Source organism: Leiobunum rupestre, chromosome 5, assembly GCF_980474605.1.
Source record: "Leiobunum rupestre chromosome 5, qqLeiRupe1.1.hap1, whole genome shotgun sequence".
In the NCBI taxonomy this organism is placed as follows: domain Eukaryota; kingdom Metazoa; phylum Arthropoda; class Arachnida; order Opiliones; family Sclerosomatidae; genus Leiobunum; species Leiobunum rupestre.
The window spans coordinates 49995027-50016683 of NC_143388.1; positions in this window are offsets into that span (position 1 = coordinate 49995027).

The window sequence follows — 21657 nt, forward strand, 5'->3', positions numbered from 1 at the left end:
TCAATGCGCGAAAGAATACCCAAAAATAATACGGTAAATAATACGGGCGAAAAGCCAAACCCGCTATTTTTCAATTCGCGAAAGAATACCCAAAAATAATACGGTAAAGAATACGGGTGAAAACCAAAACTCGATAACTTTCAATACGCGAAAAAAAAATGAAATATAATACGGTTCGCGAAAAGCAAAACTCGAAAGAATACCGAAAAATACTACGGTAAATAATACGGGTAAAAACCAAAACTCGATAACTTTCAATACGCGAAAAAAAATGAAATATAATACGGTTCGCGAAAAGCAAAACTCGAAAGAATACCGAAAAATACTACGGTAAAGAATACGGGTGAAAACCAAAACTCGATAACTTTCAATACGCGAAAAAAAATGAAATATAATACGGTTCGCGAAAAGCAAAACTCGAAAGAATACCGAAAAATACTACGGTAAAGAATACGGGTGAAAACCAAAACTCGATAACTTTCAATACGCGAAAAAAAAATGAAATATAATACGGTTCGCGAAAAGCAAAACTCGAAAGAATACCGAAAAATACTACGGTAAAGAATACGGGTGAAAACCAAAACTCGATAACTTTCAATACGCGAACAAAAATTAAATAAAATACGGTTCGCGAAAAGCAAAACTCGAAAGAATACCGAAAAATACTACGGTAAAGAATACGGGTTAAAACCAAAACTCGATAACTTTCAATACGCGAAATAAAATGAAATATAATACGGTTCGCGAAAAGCAAAACTCGAAAGAATACCGAAAAATACTACGGTAAATAATACGGGTGAAAACCAAAACTCGATAACTTTCAATACGCGAAAAAAAATGAAATATAATACGGTTCGCGAAAAGCAAAACTCGAAAGAATACCGAAAAATACTACGGTAAAGAATACGGGTGAAAACCAAAACTCGATAACTTTCAATACGCGAAAAAAAATGAAATATAATACGGTTCGCGAAAAGCAAAACTCGAAAGAATACCGAAAAATACTACGGTAAAGAATACGGGTGAAAACCAAAACTCGATAACTTTCAATACGCGAAAGAATACCGAAAAATAATACGGTAAAGAATACGGGCGAAAAGCAAAACCCGCTAAATTTAAATACGCTAAAGAATACCGAGAAATAATACGGTAAAGAATACGGGCGAAAAGCCAAACCCGCTATTTTTCAATGCGCGAAAGAATACCCAAAAATAATACGGTAAAGAATACGGGCGAAAAGCAAAACCCGCTAAATTTAAATACGCTAAAGAATACCGAGAAATAATACGGTAAAGAATACGGGCGAAAAGCCAAACCCGCTATTTTTCAATGCGCGAAAGAATACCCAAAAATAATACGGTAAAGAATACGGGCGAAAAGCCAAACCCGCTATTTTTCAATGCGCGAAAGAATACCCAAAAATAATACGGTAAAGAATACGGGCGAAAAGGCAAACCCGCTATTTTTCAATGCGCGAAAGAATACCCAAAAATAATACGGTAAAGAATACGGGCGAAAAGCCAAACCCCCTATTTTTCAATGCGCGAAAGAATACCCAAAAATAATACGGTAAAGAATACGGGCGAAAAGCAAAACCCGCTAAATTTAAATACGCTAAAGAATACCGAGAAATAATACGGTAAAGAATACGGGCGTAAAGCCAAACCCACTATTTTTCAATGCGCGAAAGAATACCCAAAAATAATACGGTAAAGAATACGGGCGAAAAGCCAAACCCGCTAAATTTAAATACGCGAAAGAATACCCAAAAATAATACGGTAAAGAATACGGGCGAAAAGCCAAACCCGCTATTTTTCAATACGCGAAAGAATACCCAAAAATAATACGGTAAAGAATACGGGCGAAAAGCCAAACCCGCTATTTTTCAATGCGCGAAAGAATACCCAAAAATAATACGGTAAAGAATACGGGCGAAAAGCCAAACCCGCTATTTTTCAATGCGCGAAAGAATACCCAAAAATAATACGGTAAAGAATACGGGCGAAAAGCCAAACCCGCTATTTTTCAATACGCGAAAGAATACCCAAAAATAATACGGTAAAGAATACGGGCGAAAAGCCAAACCCGCTAATTTTCAATGCGCGAAAGAATACCCAAAAATAATACGGTAAAGAATACGGGCGAAAAGCCAAACCCGCTATTTTTCAATACGCGAAAGAATACCCAAAAATAATACGGTAAAGAATACGGGCGAAAAGCCAAACCCGCTAATTTTCAATGCGCGAAAGAATACCCAAAAATAATACGGTAAAGAATACGGGCGAAAAGCCAAACCCGCTATTTTTCAATACGCGAAAGAATACCCAAAAATAATACGGTAAAGAATACGGGCGAAAAGCCAAACCCGCTAATTTTCAATGCGCGAAAGAATACCCAAAAATAATACGGTAAAGAATACGGGCGAAAAGCCAAACCCGCTATTTTTCAATGCGCGAAAGAATACCCAAAAATAATACGGTAAAGAATACGGGTGAAAAGCCAAACCCGCTAATTTTCAATACGCGAAAGAATACCCAAAAATTATACGGTAAAGAATACGGGCGAAAAGCCAAACCAGCTATTTTTCAATGCGCGAAAGAATACCCAAAAATAATACGGTAAAGAATACGGGCGAAAAGCCATACCCGCTATTTTTCAATACGCGAAAGAATACCCAAAAATAATACGGTAAAGAATACGGGCGAAAAGCCAAACCCGCTATTTTTCAATGCGCGAAAGAATACCCAAAAATAATACGGTAAATAATACGGGCGAAAAGCCAAACCCGCTATTTTTCAATACGCGAAAGAATACCCAAAAATAATACGGTAAAGAATACGGGCGAAAAGCCAAACCCGCTATTTTTCAATGCGCGAAAGAATACCCAAAAATAATACGGTAAAGAATACGGGCGAAAAGCCATACCCGCTATTTTTCAATACGCGAAAGAATACCCAAAAATAATACGGTAAAGAATACGGGCGAAAAGCCAAACCCGCTATTTTTCAATGCGCGAAAGAATACCCAAAAATAATACGGTAAATAATACGGGCGAAAAGCCAAACCCGCTATTTTTCAATACGCGAAAGAATACCCAAAAATAATACGGTAAAGAATACGGGCGAAAAGCCAAACCCGCTATTTTTCAATGCGCGAAAGAATACCCAAAAATAATACGGTAAAGAATACGGGCGAAAAGCCAAACCCGCTATTTTTCAATGCGCGAAAGAATACCCAAAAATAATACGGTAAAGAATACGGGCGAAAAGCCAAACCCGCTATTTTTCAATACGCGAAAGAATACCCAAAAATAATACGGTAGAGAATACGGGCGAAAAGCCAAACCCGCTATTTTTCAATGCGCGAAAGAATACCCAAAAATAATACGGTAAAGAATACGGGCGAAAAGCCAAACCCGCTATTTTTCAATACGCGAAAGAATACCCAAAAATAATACGGTAAAAAATACGGGCGAAAAGCAAAACTCGCTTAATTTCAATATGCGAAAGAATACCGAAATATAATACGGTACGTGAAAAGCAAAACTCGCTAACTTTCCATATGTGGTTTTCCCCGCCAACTTTGGATCCTTTATAATTGTTGGCCACGGGCTAACCCGCTAACTTTCAATACGCGAAAAAATACCGAAATATAATACGGTACGTGAAAATAAAAACCCGCTAACTTTCCATACGCGGTTTTCCCCGCTAACTTTGGAGCCTTTATAATTGTTGGCCGGTGGCTCACCCGTTAACTTTCAGTACGCGAAAGAATACCTAAAACTTTTCAATATGTGAGAGAATAACGGAAAATAATACGGTTCGCGAAAAGCAAAACTCGAAAAAATACCTAAAAATAATAAGTAAAGAATACGGGCGAAAAGCAAAACTCGCTAACTTTCCATACGCGGTTATCCCCGCTAACTTTGCTTACTTTGGAGCCTTTATAATTGTTGGCCGTCGATCGGTCCACGGAAGCCACAAACACTCAAACATTGAGGATTAAATAAATGATAATTCAAAATACTAATAAATTAAACTAGTTTTCCAGACAGATTATAATTTATTCGTATAAAGAGTGAGTAAATTGTATCTCGAAACAAATGGCAAAATTTTAAATTACACTTTTAATTTGGCTAGTTTGATGTTTTGAGAAAAATGATTTGCTGTCATAGAGCCAAATAACGTTAATCGAAAAAAAACGATCTTATTCTTGTGCCCATTTATCTGATCAATAAATTATGTTTTGTAAAGCTTTAAATTTAAAGCCCATCTTAAGAATATTAACTTGTTTTTCGAAAACGTATTTATTTATTTTTTATTAGTTTGAGATATGACGGTAGGATATAAAAAAAACCCGTTTACTCTTTACCGTTCCCCAAGTATAGCCGGTACCGCGAAACGGGAATTTGCTAAGATCGTCGCCAAAAAAATCGAATTTATATAAAATATAATACTATAATATAATATAATATAATAAATTCCTAATTACTTAATTATATGTACAATTATTATAAAATAAGAAAATTAAAAACAAAATTATACACCATACTTCAATGGTGTGAAAGTGGATGAAAACTGTGCGCAATAGCTACATGAAATAGCAAAGCATATGAAACATTTTAGTGGTGTAAAATGCCATAGAAAGGTAAAGTCAGCGGAATTGGAAAACACGAACTCTAGCAAAAAAGAAAACTGTTTTATTAAGCAAAGAGAGATTTGATGTTGAACTATAAATAGAACATTTTAAATAAATCATGCTTTACCAATCGGTATGGATACCATTGCCATATATTATGGATACAGAAGTTTTGTATCTAAGGAGTGACTAATGTGCGATAATTAAGGACGTTTCCCCAAGGTTTGTTCTCGTAAGTTTCATATTAAAAATTTGAATTTTATAACTTAAGCCTAGCGATCATTTTATACCAACCTACTCAACATGCTTGGTTTAAGAACGAAGAATGCTATAAATTCCGATTTAAAAAAGTGTTGTACAGGGTGTTACGGATAAGTATGATAATTATTTTAGGGCGTGTTCTTTGGGTCCTAATAAGTCAAAAATATCCTTTGAACATGGGTGCTAAATAGCTTTGTTTCAGAGTCTTAGCCCGCAAAATCCAGGTCCCCAAAAAATAGCCTGAAGTGATAAGTTCGGTATCTGCCTTGAACCAGATTGTTAACATATATTTTATATTTGTCCTTTAACAGTGAAGCGATAAGCACAATAAAAAATGCGAAAAGTTCATTATTGAACTATCAGAAGTGTGATTAATCCTAAAATGATTTTATTAGTGCTTAGTTCCATTATTTCAAAGAATCAAGTGTTATCGACACTGTTAATCATGGTTAGAAATTTGTATGAGGTAAATTCCAATTTAAATAATTTACGCTATGAGTTCTGGGAAAGTGCTTCATATATTGGAAGGCTAGCAGGAGCGAAATACCACTGTTTAGGACACAGAATGATACTTTTACTGTTAATGACAGGGAATGGTTCTTGTTAGTGTTGAATAAGCGAAATGGTTCTTGCAAATGTTTACAATTACTACATTTAGTAATCATTTGTATATAAATGGTGAAACGATAACTGATGTCATATATAGATTTGGTTATTCAGTGTCTTTAGTCATACAATAGGTTTACTAACACTAAATTTTTTAAACAATCAACAAAAATGTTAATTACTAAGAATTAAATTTACAAATACAAATATCTGTTTTATTAAAAACATTACAAAAATTGTTAAAAATGGCAAACATGCGGCTCTAATAATGGTCCGAGCTCGTCAAACAAACGATACTCGAACTCTTTCAAATAATCCAACCTCGTTGCAGCTAGGAGCAACAAACACAACACCCCACACAAGGAGAACGCAACCCGTTAAAAGTCTTGGATTTTCTTGTGTATATATTTTTCATTGGCTAGACGCTTTAGCGCCTGCTGCCGTGGGAAGGGTAAAATTCGGAAATTGTCTCCCCCCCCCCACCCGTAAAACGTTCAGCGTAAAGGCTCGTGACGCTAGTCCATTGATATTCGTACACAACCCTTCGTTAGCGTGTTTAAAGGCTAGCTGCGTTCTCCTTGTGTTTGTTTCTCCTAGGTTGCAGATAGTTTCACAGCCATCAATTAAGCGTTGTCGCAGGTCATCAACGTCCCTGATTTCAGTCTGATAAAAAAGTCTTTAAGAAAGCCCTATAGAAAAAGGTCGCATGGGTTCAAATATGGAGATTGTTTTGCAGAAATTGTAAGTATGCCTGACCATTTAACGTAAACGGTAGATAAAATCAAAAAAGGGTCACCAAGAATTCCCTACGAAACATTTATGCTAAACTGCACTTGATGAGATCTAACACTAGTCCCGTGTAGGTTATCTTGGCTCCATTAGTATGTGTTAATAGAATACTCGAAAACCGATGGTGATGACCTACTTTGTCCCCAAAACACTGAAAAATTCAACTCGCCTAAGATAGTTCAGAGCATGAACCAATGAAAAATTCGAATGGATTTAAATCCGGAGATCGTGCTGGCCACACAACTGCTCCCGATTTCAACCCATTCGACTTTTTCATCTGGGGCTTTCTTAAAGACTAAGTTAATTATGTTTCAAGTTCGGGACGTAAATAACCTGCGACCACACATAATTGATGGCTTTGAATCTATCCGCATCATAGTTGGAATCAATGAAAGGGTTCGAGAGTTTTTTGTACGTCGAGTCCATGCCTGTATTAGAGCCGGAGGTCACCACTTTTAATATAAAACATAAATTTTCATTTGTTACTTCAATACTAAATAATTAACAGTTATGCCGATTTTTAAAACCTTCATCTTAGTGTTAATAAATCCAATGTAGCACTTATGACACTTAATACTCAAGTATATTAATGACGTAAGGTTTAGTCATTATAGTGTCACCATTAAAAAACCCAATGATTACTTTAGGGAAGCTATTGTAAGCATTTGCAAGTACTATTACGCATATCCAACACCAACAATTACCATTCCCTGTCTTCAAAAGTCAAAGAACCATGCCATTTCCTTCACATTCGTATTTCGCTTTTGTGCGCTTTCTAAAATAGAAGCAAAATCCCGGAGAAAATACTTTGATTTGGCATTCGTTTCGTTCAAGTTACTTATTTCTGACCAAGATCAACATTGTCGTTTAAACTCGATTCTTTAAAATAATGGAACCTGGCATTAATAAAATAATTGTTGGATTAGGTACACTTCTGCTAGTTCATTAATTAACTTAAGGCATTGAGTTTATCACTTCACCGTTAAAAAACGTATGAATTTTTAAGGGATACCATTGGGTTCAAGGTGGGATACCTAACTTTACATTTCTGACTATTTCATTGTTTTTGGGCTTGGTTTTTGTGGGCCTTAAACCCTGAAACAAAGCATGTTCATAAGACTTTTTTAATTCATTGGGATCTTAAGAACCCACCTTAAAATGAATGGCATACTTTTCTGTTACACCCGGTAATGAGACAGTAGCGAAATAAAATGTTAAATGGATTGATCTTATCTACGATTTATTATACCAGGAACAAAAACGACTGAGATAAAAATTATTTGAAAGTGTGCATGAAAAATGGAGAAGTAGGATAAAATAATAAAAAGTTACGATATTCTTTTGTATAAGAATTAAGAAAGACCTTAGTTTAAGAAATTTGAAAGACCTATCTTTTTGATCGGTCAAAATGCAATTGCAATTTCATATCCTTTATTTAATTAACGAAAGTTTTGCAATTTCCGAGCACGGGCTGCGAGCGCACAAAGCGTAGAAGTTAATTGAAATGGCCATTTTATGTTGACTTTAATATTTGAAAACCAACCATAATTGCATAGTTTAATTATTTATAAATATATATATATATATATATATCTCAATATATTCTTAAATTCGCCGCGAGTAAACGAGACCATGAAAGTTTTCTATAATTGCGTAGTGGAATAAAGAATGCAATTAAATTGTATATTATAATAAATGCATTAATGTTGTTTGCACGAAAATCAATTTTATGGTCGAGGAAAACGATACAGCTCAGGAAATAATACGCAGTTGACAGCGGTTGCAGACGTAAGACCAATCTATTTTATCCTTGGACACCACGGAAAGACACTGAGTCCTCACTGATACGTTTTTTTCATTCAAGATGATTTGATAAGATAATTTCTCGTATTAAAAGGTATGAATAAAATTAAAGTGAGATTCTTTAAAATTTAAAACATTTTCATTTTCTGATTTTAACGATGATTTAATTTGCAATTCATTCAAATATATTAAGTTCGATCAGGTTTAAAGAAAAATAACCGGAAGAAAAATATAACACAATCAAGCAACAAATTCCTTCAAAAATTTAGAAACCAAACAATAGAAAATGTAATTATAGCGAGAAGTGCGACACCTTACCATTTACAAACAGGAATTTTCGACGTTATTATTATGATACCGGATAAGTTAAATAACACGACGTACACACTATAAAGTTCCCTCCAAAACTGGATGGTTTCGTGGAAAAAATAATCTCAAAAACAGAAGATAAAAATATAAGATCAAAGAATAGACAAAAAACAACATTATCTCGATCAGTAAAAAATAACATACGACCCTTCCTTTGCGTAAAAACCAGATACATATTATATTAAAAAAAGCGTACCCGAAAAATAAACCTACTGAGAATTAAAGAGTTTAACAACGTCATTAAATAATATATTACAGATTTATAACGCAACGTAAAAGGAATCAATAACACAGCGGCAACGAATCACAGTCCTAAAACCGCGCTCCCGGTTCAATTCCCGACGAAATAAAATCAAGTTCACAAAAATTAAAAAACAAAGTTCATTAAAATATACACAGATATTGTATTCAACCGTTTAGTAGAAAATTCCACCATATCATAATGGTTCCTTTACTGTGATATTTGCCCCGAGGAAGTCAATGGCTCAGCGTTGAAATAACCGCTTGGTAACAATGCGACCCGAGTTCAGTTCCTGATCACGATCAAATTTTACATTAAAATACTTAAATATTTAATTAAATATAAGATTAATATAATTTATAAATATTTAATTAAATATAAGATTAATATAATTTATAAATATTTAATTAAATATAAGATTAATATAATTTATAAATTTGTAATTAAATAGAAGATTAATATAATTTATAAATATTTAAAATGATGTAGAATAAATTATAGTACCTAACGTTATGACTTCGTAAATGACACTCGCCAAAGCTGTTCTCGAAAAATACCGTAGCTTAACAAGCGTCGGTGGCTCAGTGGTTAGAGTAAATCTCTTGCACGCAGCAAACCCGGGTTCGATTCCGGGCTGGCGCCAATAAATCGCAAATTGATACTAAAACGTATACCGTGAACAATTGGTGGAAACCCTGCCATTGGACGTTGAGAGGTTGCCATAACACTCAGCACTCGGTCCGTCCTATAAGTCAATAAGAAGAATTTGAAGAAAAAGAGTCCGTACAAACACAAACACAACAGACTCAACACCCACAACCGTCAGAACACAAACTCAACATTCACACCCTACCCATAAACATTGCAATAACGAAAGATCCAATCAAACTGAGTTAAAACTGTTGCGACAGTGAGCGTTAACGAAAAAAAAATCCAAACCAAACCCAACCGCAAATAAATCCGTTAACGCATTGTACGGTGGTTTTGCCAACCCTTCGACTTCGTTTCCTAATTCCTAGCAAGTGCGAACGCAACGATTTCTAGAAACTGCATACGCAATGATTAACGGAAAATGCGAAAGCGTTCGCAGGACAGACACGGTGATTGTATAACCCCTCCTAGGGGACTTGGTAAATAGGTAGCCAAATAGTTTCATCGTAAATTAATGTTGCTAATATTTTTAGATCCTTCCCCCAATGCAGTGTTTAAAGGTCATCACGGATAACTTGAGTGAAACTAACCCTAGTTATTATCTCTTTTCTTTCATATGGCTAATATATAACCTTAAAAACAAGGGTGTTTTAAAAAATAATAATTTTTTTAGATTTTCCTAAAAACCCTAACTGCAAGGTTTTGAACGATGAATTAAAAAATGTTGCTTAAAGCCGTTGAATTTCCGAAACGTTTGTGTATCAAGTCCATAAGCGAATCATAAATAATAATAAAAAGGAAAATTCCACTTTGTGTATAATACATTTATTTCAAAAATCTTTAAAATTTTAAAAATAGGACGACAAGTTTCGCCAACCCATTCGGGGGCTTCATCAGGTCGAAATTTGGCGTCATTTTCACAGTTATTTAAATACATCAACTCCGTCAGGTTTTTTGTCAGTAAAAAAGCCAAATATCAAAGTAACAAACAACTTATCAGAAAGCAATTAAATGTAAAACCAACGTATCAAAATAACAAATAAACGGTTAAACATTTTTAAAGAGATTCACGTTTTGCAATATTGTGTGTGCGAGAGTAAATGATTATAAGTAACAATTCTTAGTCCAGATTTCAGCTACGATATTTCCAGGTCCATTATCTCGATTCAGCATTAAGTTCTGGTTCGTGTTACGTGTTTTAATTATTTCCAATGATTCTCTAATTTTTTGAAATTATCTATTCTGCTTATTAATTTTACATTATGGAATAAAATATCGTGTTTTGACTCTAATACATGTTCAGCTAGTGGTGATATGAGGGGTTTATTGTTCCGGATGTAACTTTTGTGGTCGTTAAGTCGTTTTCTAAGATTTCGTTTCGTTTGGCCTCTGTTTATTTTTCTATTTTATCTTTAAAAGGTCTGAGATTGTTAATTTATTTGTTGACGGGTTTATATTATGGTTTAATATGTTCTTTTTGAACTCGTTACCGATGAGGTTGGAAATATTGTCTATATAGGGTAGTATGGTGCAATCAGTTATTTAAAAGTCTCTTTAAGGGGGAAGACTATAGTAAAAAGCTCTTTTTCGTTCAAGCTGAACGTTTTAGTTTTAACAATTATACAATCTAAATATATTTTTATTAATAGGCTGAACCTTCCTCTAGTGCTTAAAATAATGTTTATAATTCTAATACTAATAGTTAACGAGATATAAGGCTATAAGTAAAGGGTAGTTTGGGCGCTTACCCAACTTGTTTAGCACCGGGGGTCCAAATTAAAACGAAATAATTCAATTTCTTTGAAATTTAAAATTTTCAAAATTATTTTAAGCACTAAACAAGAGGCTGTTCTACGCGTAAATATTAAATTTATAAGTTAAAACACAAAAATAAAACAGTTCAGCTTGAAATAGCGCGAAACTAGACCATGGCCACTGTAGTCTTCCCCCTTAAGAGCAGTATTTTTTCTATTAGATTTCTATTTAAAATACGGTCGATACCTCTATTCAGTGTCGGCTAATGCTTGGATAAATGTTATTTTTTGTTTGAAGTAATTGTCATTAGAACAAATTTTTGCAGCCCGATCAATAAAAAAGTAAAACTCGGATAGTTTTTGGCATTCCGGATGTTGAGAGCTAGCGTGTGGGGGCATAGCTACTGAGAAAGGTTTTCTATAGGCATGTGTGCTAATTGCGTTGTTTGGTTCTTTTTGGATTAGAACATCTAGAAAAGGTATCGAATTGTTGGCTTTTAATTCTACTCTAAATTGGATTGCAGGGTCTAATAAGTTTAAGTAATTACGGAACTGATCTAGCTTATCTAGGTCATGTTGCCATAGAGCTAATATGTAATCTACATATCGCTTCCAGAAGTTGATTGTGAACGGTGAATTAAGAATCGCGATGGTTTCAAGTGTGTTTAAATAGATATCACAGGGTAAAGGGCTTAGAGGGGATCCCATTGAGAGGCCTGTAATTTGTATGTACATTTTGTCATTTGCTCTGAAGAAAGGGTCTTTTACGCAGAGTGCTACTAGATTGATGATGTCATGTCGGAACGTTTCTATTGCGTTTTGGACAGGGACACTGGTAAATAGAGATACTATGTCAAACAAAACGAAAGAGTAATTTTCCCAGTATTCGATCTTCTTTTTTAGTTGATAAATGTTTTGGAATTCTCCAACGAATACTGGTGTTCTTTAGTGAAAACTTAGTTTTTAACCAGTGGCGGCTTAAGAAGGCTGGGTCCCCGGGGCGGCGGCAGTGTTTTGTGACACCCCACAGTACCGTGCACAAGTTTCCACGGGTCCGTCTTCTTCAAGTTTAATCGTTCTGATTTGCACCCCGCCCCCCTCACGCTTCTCCGATGGCACCCCTGGCTACCCTAGTACCCGGGGCGGACCACCCCCTCGCCGCCCCTTTACGCCGTCACTGTTTTTAACTATCTTTTTTTGCAACTGGATAAGCTGATGAATTGATGTTTTCAATTATGGGGCGAAATTTCAGCGTAGGTTTATAGACTTAAGGGAGGATATACATACTTGGGGCAGAATAGTGCGATGCAATGAGCTTTTTACATTCATACGGTGTAACGAATTACAATTATTGATAGTTTTTTCACTTTTTCGTGGAAAGTGTTCGTTGGGTTCCTTTAATTTCCTTGTAGGTATTCCTATCGCTAAGAAGTTCATTGAGACCTAGTGTGTAGTCGGTTTGGTTCAGGAGTACGATACACCCTCCTTTGTCTGCCCTTGTTATGACTAAGTCTTTATTATCTTTAAGTTCTCTTAATGCCTGTGACTGTTCACCTGATATGTTAGGTGCATATTTTTTATGATATATATATTTAAAACAATTGTTTCTAAATTTCGTTCTTTTTACACTGTTAATTATATTTAGTCCGTTCTCTATTTCTGTGATGAGGTCTAGTTTATTAACGGATTTTGGTGTTATAGCAAAATTAAGGCCTAAATATATTTCTAAAACTTTTTTTTGCTATGAGGATTTATTGATCACTTTTGTATTTTTTAACAAGGCGGTTCGGGGTTTAAGTCTTTCATTTTCTTTGGTCAATTTAGTCTTTTTGACTGAGTTGACTAAATCTTTTCTCATGGGTCACTAGCACCATTTTGTCTTGAATTAGAATATTATTAAATAGGTTATTTTCGTAACAGAGGTTCCGGTAGTCGTCATGATGGTTGTCATCTGGAAGTTTTTCTAGATGTGCGTGATAAACATTACTTTCCAAAATCGCAATGTCTCGTCGTTTTCCTTGGATAGTCCTTCGTAATATTTGCCTTTTTGCGTTGAAGTTTAAGTTATTTGCCCTGAAGTTCTTGATGCTGCATTTTACTTGTATGAAGTTGGGAAATTTATTTAATTTGTTGCATTTGACTGGGAAGCGGAGTTGAGATAGTTTTCTTAAAAGCTTTGAACGTAGACGCCAGAATTTGTTTGTCGTGTTTCCCGCGGGCAGATTCATAATTGTTAAGGTTATCGACACTTATTCTAATACGTTGATTGTTACTTTTTTTGACACGCTGTTTGTTACTTTGATTCTTTGCTTTTTTACTGACCAAAATAACTGTAAAAATGACGCCTAATTTCAACCTGATGAAGCCCCCGAATGGATTGGCGAAACTAGTCGTCCAATTTTTAAAATTTTAAAGATTTTCAATATAAATGTATTATACACAATGTGGAATTTTCGTTTTATATTATTATATATGTAAACAGGTCGATAACCTTAACAATCATTAATAATAATACACTCTAAGGTAAATCTGTGTGAAATTTGAAAATCATCAACTTAAAACCTACCCGTAAAGTAACTTTAACATTGTACCACATAAAGATAAACGCCTTAATAAAAGCACGTTTTTCAGAACAAGTTATGTCTCAAAATATACGATACTGCCTCACAGACGTAAGTAATTTTTAAAGATTTGTTTATGAATTAGACTTTTTAAGTTATTAATGTAAATTTAAATAGGATTTCTTTGAAAAGATATTTTTTGTTGTGAAACTCTTAAGGCACATTTTTGCTGTACAGATGCAGAAACATACAGGCTTCTACCGATCAGTATGTCGTCGAGATTACGACAAACTTATCGGAAACACCGTCTAAAAGTTAACTCAAGTTATTGGGCTAAAGCCTTAATTTCACGGGTAATAGTAGACCACAGTGTTTTTCTATAACCACAATTCAAGTTAAATATTTTTTGCTATTTATTTTTCGACGGGCTATGACGTAAGTTATTACACACATAGAAAAACACATATTGGATAATGCAAAAGAAGAATTTTAAAGGATTAACATCCGTATTTCCTCCACTCTCGCCCTCCCAACATTGTCCCTCCACCTGGTTCGGTTTCTTGATGTTATCTCATTGGAATCATACTAATTTGTTATATTGTTGATATTTTTCACCTGATTGAAACTTTGAACCTTACGTTGTCATTTACATTCTAACTGCGTAGATGTAAATTATTTTTTAAACAAGGCGAATTACTCTGTTGTATAAATCTCCTTATTCTTTTCACATAATACGGAATATCTTTTAAACTTATTTAAAATGAAACGTTTTAAATTTTTTTTCAGGGACCACCATGGGTTTATATAATGGCGAATCCTTTGAGACCCGCGCAAACGGAAGGCATTTTAAAAACTTTCTTAAATCCTTTAATGAACAGATTGAATTCCACGTAAGTTGAAATTTCGTTATGATATTCCTTTTAACATGTTAAAGAAATAAAAAGTCAACAATTAAGCTCAAACAGAGGATTAAAATGCAAATCGTGTCTTGTTTTGACTTTGCCATTTTCTACCCGACTTTTTCAGGTGTTTTTCAACGCACTTTTAAACTTTATAAGGTTAACGGTTATTAGAAGAAAACAGATCTGACAAGGTAGTTTTTGGAAACTTTAGCTGGCTCTTATTAAAATATAATTCACGATAATTTTCGTAAACGAATCATTTAAAATGGTGATCAATCCCTTTGGAAATTTTTGTGGAAAAAATAAGTGTTGTGAGAAATATCCGATTAAACCTTTATCGCCCATGTTATAGATAGTCATTTCATGTTTAAAGAATCTCTGATAAAGCAGGACAATTTACACGTGGAAGTTTAACTCTTCCGGAAACGTTATACACACGTACATCGCTAGTTTTTTTAAACGTATTTAAATAAGTGCTAGCTTTAAGTTTAATTGTTATAGTATCATTATGGTAGTTGCGATAGTTCTTTAATTTTAACTTAGACTAATTTTATCTCTCGTGTACTTTCAAATATCGTTGTTTGTCATTTAAAATATCTCTAAAAAAATTTTATTACATAAAAAGAGAATAACAAGTACAACTAGTAAAAAAATGATTCTTAACACCTATGTCTTAATCTATAATTGTAGGGCACTCGTAAAAGACATTTTGGAAACAAAGTCCTTTTTCGATATTGGCAAAATTACAAGTGCAAATAATGGTACAGGGATGATTGGGTTTTTTGCAAGAAATGTAAGTAAACGCTTTATTATTGGGTTTTATGCATCGCAACAAATTGAAAGATTTTATTTAGAACCATCAAATTATCTTTGATATCATCAAAAACCATAACCAGTTAAAGGGACTGGAAAGGGAGGCTTGCGGGGGGGTCAAAGCGCATTCAAAAAACGTCATCAGTGACGTCAAAAACGGAACATAGCGTATACAATACATAAAAAGTATGCAAATTTAAAAGGACTTTTAAAGCAAAAGTCTTAATTGATGTGGTATTTTTTAAAATTTAATTATGGAAAACGTTGCCCATTTATTTAAATCTATCAAATACTGTTAACATAATACAAAATTGAGTGGAACTACTTTTATTCGAATCGGCCATGAATCGCCCTACAAGACTGTAAACCGGCTTTTCCTGTTGGATGATAAAATTCGAATTGTGCAATCCAGCGTGGTTCAATTTGTATTTTGTAGTGGCCATAATTTTAGATTCAGGTAATTTTAGTCTATAATAAGAGGAATTTTTTTGGAAAAAATAATGAGTTTAAACGAGAATGTAAGCTGTAAATGCCGTGGGAATTGTGTGTCAGGTACCGGAAAAGCTGCTAAAAATAAAACTAATTGCAAGTGCCGTAATACCCATAAGAAATGTGGGCCTTGGTGCGCATGTGGCAAAGGCAAAACCATATGCATGAATGGTAAACCACACGATATTGAACCACAAACCAAGAAGAAGTAAAGGAAAATTACAGTTTTGAGGTATTGGATTTCTTTAATAATCTTAATATAAAACCTGTAGTAAATCTTATTGCAAATTTATACAAACAGAGAATAGCAAAACTATCCCATAATCAGCTATCATTCATTTTGAGCGATATTCTGAATAAAAATCCGAGAATAAAACTGGAAAAACACATGCCAGAGCAGGCTAACCCGATTAAAGAAGTAGAATGCAACGACAATGACCTTCCTGGTCAATCTGGGCCTGATGCTATCATTTCACCAAATAATCAGCAAGTAGCGACTAGTCAGCCACCTCCTGACCCACAACCAGAACCTAATCCTGGAAACGGACCAGATTGGTGTTTCTGCACAAAGTGTGGCGATATGGATTCACCAGTGGAAAAACAATGTTGTACCAATGCAAGGTATTTACATTGAGAATGGATTTTTATTATAAATATTGTTAAATTGAAATTGCCTTATTTTACATTTAGGGGTACAGGATGTATTACGGATCATTTGGACTTCATAAGATTAATTTTAGATCGAGAAGTATTACGTCTGCAAATGAATATTCGTCGTGATGCAATCAATGTTCGGGCTTTGAATACAAATCGTTTCTATAGGCATGCTGGCTATAAGCAATACATTGCGTGGCAAATTGGCCCTATGGGTAGGCACAATCGTAGAGTTATTCCATCTTGTTCTGTGCTGAAAATAAGAAGTGTCTATCCAAATCCACCTGGAAGAAATTACAAGGGATTTGTGGCTGTTGCACCCCCGAACCAAAACCAAGGTCATTGATTTAGGTAAAATTAGAAAATAATTAAAAATGGTTCTTGTGCATATGTAATATTGATTTTTATTTACATCTCATGACATTTCCAAGCTTTTATTTTTCAATAAAAATTCTTTGGTAGCAATTGGGATTCTTCATTTGTAGATAATAGTTCACTGCATGTAATTTGATTTCTGGAAAATCTGGCTTTTTCTTCTCGTAAAATTATTAGTTCGTCTTTAGATAGGCCTGGTGTTTTCTGGCAATTTGCCTTCTTAGGAAAAATGTCATCAACTTTCCTAACAACTTCCTTAGATAAGGTCAAATCCAACAAGTCTTGAAATGGTTTCATGCATTTAACTATTTTGACTGGGACAGCGGAATATTTTGACGATAATTTTGAGCATTTTTTCTTATACCTGCAAATTAAAATTATTGTAATTTTTAAAAATTATTTAGCTAAAGAAAAGAAACCTTAGTGTTCCCGTTTTGGTAGTTGCTTGTGGTCTATATACGTTCGAATTAAAATCGATTGCTGCCAAAAGATTCCTTACAACATAGCCCTTTGACCTAGCCATAAATAAGGAAACATTTACTAGTTAAGCATAGTTATTTATAATTAAAATTTATAATTACCCAAACGGTAACTTTTTCAAAGCGTAACTCAAAATGAGAGCGTGAAATGATTCGAGTGATCTTGTATGTCTAAATATTATATATATTTATCTAATTATCTAAATATTAAAATGTAAATAAAAATTAAACAACCAACCTAAAATTTTCATAAAAATGAAAATCTTGCAGAAAGGTTTTATCCAATATAATAGACACTAGTTTGTCATATGCAGCACTCTCGTAATCTAGCCAGGATTTATTCCTATCTTCCTCAGTAAGGTCCTCATGATAACACGAACCCATACCCCAATCATGTTCATTAGTGACGTGATGTAGCATTGTAGACCAAAGCTCCTAAATTGTTTTAATTTAAAATTTTAGTTTTTTAATTTAGTATTATGTTGAATCCAGAATCACCTTCATAAGATCTGAATCCTGTTGGCAGTTTCCTGCAGACCACCAAAAGTGGTTGATAATCGAGTCAATCCAGTCACCTATTGCACTACAACCTTTTTCCTTGCTAGCCTAGAAATACATCTAACTAATTACACTGTTCATACAGTTCTACAGATGCACAATTAATACATTATACCTTGTTCAATTTTTTTCTTAAATTCTTGGCTACATGCCATATGTCGTGCGAGTGTTTAATTGCAGGAAATTCTTTCCCTATTAATGAAGAAACAGAACAAGTTAAATATACAAATTTCTTTTACGTAATATTTCATTAAAACTCACTCATGATTGACTTAATTTGGACATGTGCGTCAGTTACCACTTCAGATATCGTACAATGTTCTTGAAGTAGTTTCATTATTTTACGAAAACAAAGGGGTTCCATATTGACGCTTTTGTTGTCGGTCTCGCTCTTTTCACAAAATACTATGGCAATTATTTTATTGGTTTTTGCGTCGATAGCCGTGTAGGTACAAAATTTGGCGCAGAAGCCCGGGCTAAATAATAATACCAAAAATATTAGTTCTCGCGTCCAAAGCGACTATAATGGGATCTTTGCACTGGGAGAGTAGCGATACCTGCATCGAATCCCAGAATTGAACCACAGCCGGATAGCAAAATTGGTCATGTAGTTTGTAAAGTGTTACATGACTAATAGCCTTTAGGTCCAATAATTTCATAAATGTTTCCAACTTAAAAAAATAAATACGTAACTAAATTAATAATTAATCAAAGTAGCAATGTTAATTAGCCCTGAAAATTAAAGGTGAATTACCTTAGTAAACGAGCTACCCGAATAGAGAACACATGAGGAGAACTTTAGATTAAAATCACTATGAACAGTACTCCAAATCCCTTTGTGCGATGCCACACTTCGGCATTTCCACGTAACATAAAATACAGCTCCTTTAAAGTAATGATTATACACTAAACTAGCACCACAGTTTTCATATGAACAGGTGTTGCCATTAGATTGCTTCACTAAAGATATAATTCTTTCCGTTTCAACCATACATAATGATGACAATTTTTTCTCTTCTTCCGGGTCAGATTCCTGGAGTGAAAAATCACGAAAATTCTTCTCTGATGTGTCCGGTCCTTGATCAGAATCCCCAAAGCACGCTCTAATAAAATAGAAATACCATTTTCGAGCAATTACAAATATCACTGTTGATAAATGGCAATCACCTACCTTAAACTGTTATCAATTTGAAATGATGGAATGTTTGGGGTGGTCGTGACAGCATCTTCGGTATTCATTGTAAGACTAGAGTATCCCACCTCACGTTGCACCATCATTTGCCAATCTGTATTTTCATTTCCAAAAATTTCACTGTAATTTAAATTGCAAATATATGACTGAAATTATAGATTTTAATTGAATTTATAAATTTAATACGAACCTTTCCTTCACTGGTGAATTTGTTTTACTATCCTTTGGTAAATCCGAAGTTTCGGATATGTTTAAAAGCTCACGAGGCCTGTATAACGTTTTAATTAGCTTTGCACGATAGTGGTTTATTTTTGGAGTACTTGTATATATCTTGGCATTTTTTGGTGGTGTGGTACTACTTTGTTCATAATCACACCCAAAAGAATGGTCAAGGTACAAAGCATTAGTTCCATCTCCGATACCATTTCTGGGCAGAATGTTTTCTGGTTCATTCTCAAAGTCTAAATTACATTGAGTACCTACGTCTCTTTGGTCAAAATGTAAAACGTTGTCTTCTGGATTGAACTGTTCATTTTCAACGTAGCATTGTTTACAGAATAAGTCATGTGTATGGAGTAAATGTTGAACGAAAAATTAATTCGCACGATATATTCTTTTAGGATATTCGATATTCTTACAGTTATTAACTATTTTCATAGAATTTTGCAAGAAAACGCTAGATTGATCACATCCTATTTCATTAGGCCTAGTTTTTGGTTGCTGATTTTTCAAAACATTCGTACTCAACCATTGTTGTTTCATATTTTCCCATCTATTCCATTCGCCAAGTAGTTTTATTTTAGTTCCATCGCTTTTTCGCTTATTACTAACTTTGATTTCATTCATATTAATATTAAGAAAAAATTAAAAAAATTATCTATTCCGAGATCACTCACAATGTTTGTCAGTATCCGGCTAGAGGCGTAGCGCTATAGCGTAAGAATAAACGACCTACTTTCAAAACAAACTCCCCAGCGCCAAACTCTAAGAGCGGGAAAACCGTAAAATAAACGAGGGTCCCAATTTTTTTGGGTATGACGTTTTTTAAAACCTCCCTTTCCAGTCCCTTTAAGATCGTATACGTTTAAAAAAACATTAAGTTTTTAAGCATCGTTCTTTTAATAAGCCTGTGTGACCTTCTACTTTGTTATGTTCCCCATCCGTAAAACTAGTGTCAAAAATTATGGTTTCTTTATAGAATAAAAAAGGATCATTAATTGCTTTTTTAAACTTTTTGGGTACTAAAATTTTTGTGAAAAATTATTTCAGACCCATTTTACTTTTTATGTTTGATTAAATATTTTGTGTTTTTTTTGGAAATTAATCGAATTAGTCTAAACATCATTCAATGGTTTTTAAAGAGTTTTTCTCACAAGCAGAACGTGGGAAATCTGGATATATTTACTACTTCCGTCTAATCTTTTTTATTCGTTTGCACAATCAACTTGAGCAGCTAATCACGAATATTCCTGTTTTGAAAATATTGCCTAATTTCCCAAAGTATTCTTAAACTTTTGCAAACGGGCGAAATTTAAATCCTTTGAATATTAATTAGTAAAATTGTAAAAACTTCGATTTTTTGTTTTAACATATAGTGAATATTGTTTTATGTGTTAATATTTGTATATCTGAAATCAACATTATTTTACTAAAAATCAACCATCTGTGTCAGTAACTTATATTCAGTTTACAAGTTTCTAAACTTGTTAATGAATTTAGAAATGTATCTTTATTAAACTAACTAATAACCCGATCCAAATAGCGAGTGCGCGCAGCCCGGAGCGGAAACGTTACGATTGCACGGTGCCGCGAGAAGTGCCTCCTGTTAGTGGCACTAGGATGAAGTTTGGTTCGGTTGAATCGGCGTTTAGATATGCGAATCAACGAACGAAGCGAAGGCTACACCCAGGGCAAGTTGTGGCGCGAGGAGATTTTCTTTACTGGTTGATGAGCCGTCGTGGCAGCCTCAATGGCTGGCCGCAGGAGGGAGCTGAATAGCGGGGAGGTGAGCGGAGATAGCCGTTACGTCGGCAAGGTTAAGGTCCAAGACCGGGCGAGGCGGTACCCGAGCGGGGGTATTCACTCCCCGGATAGGGCAGAGGAGAAAGTCATGGTCGCTTATAACCGGAAGGTGAATGACTGCCCCCAGAAGGGTTCGAGACAAGGATAAGATCGAGGATATTTCCACCGTTAATGCTGTCGCGTGTGGGCTCCAGGGCACACTGCGTCAGATTGGCGGGCAGCATGGCGTGAAGGAAGTTCGTGTCTTCCACGGCGGGACTAGTGAGGGATGTCCAGTCAATTTTAGGATAGTTGAAATCGCCGACTATAATGAGGTCCGATTCGGCATCAAAGAGACGAGTGATGAGATTGTGGATTAGTCGGTTACAAGCGGGTTAAGCTGATGGCGGCCGGTATATACAGCAGACCCGAGGCGGAAGGAGCCAATAGTAATCCCGGCAGCCACATCGTCAACTTCCGTGTGGAGATCAAGTGGGAAGGAGCGGAACCTATTATCAAT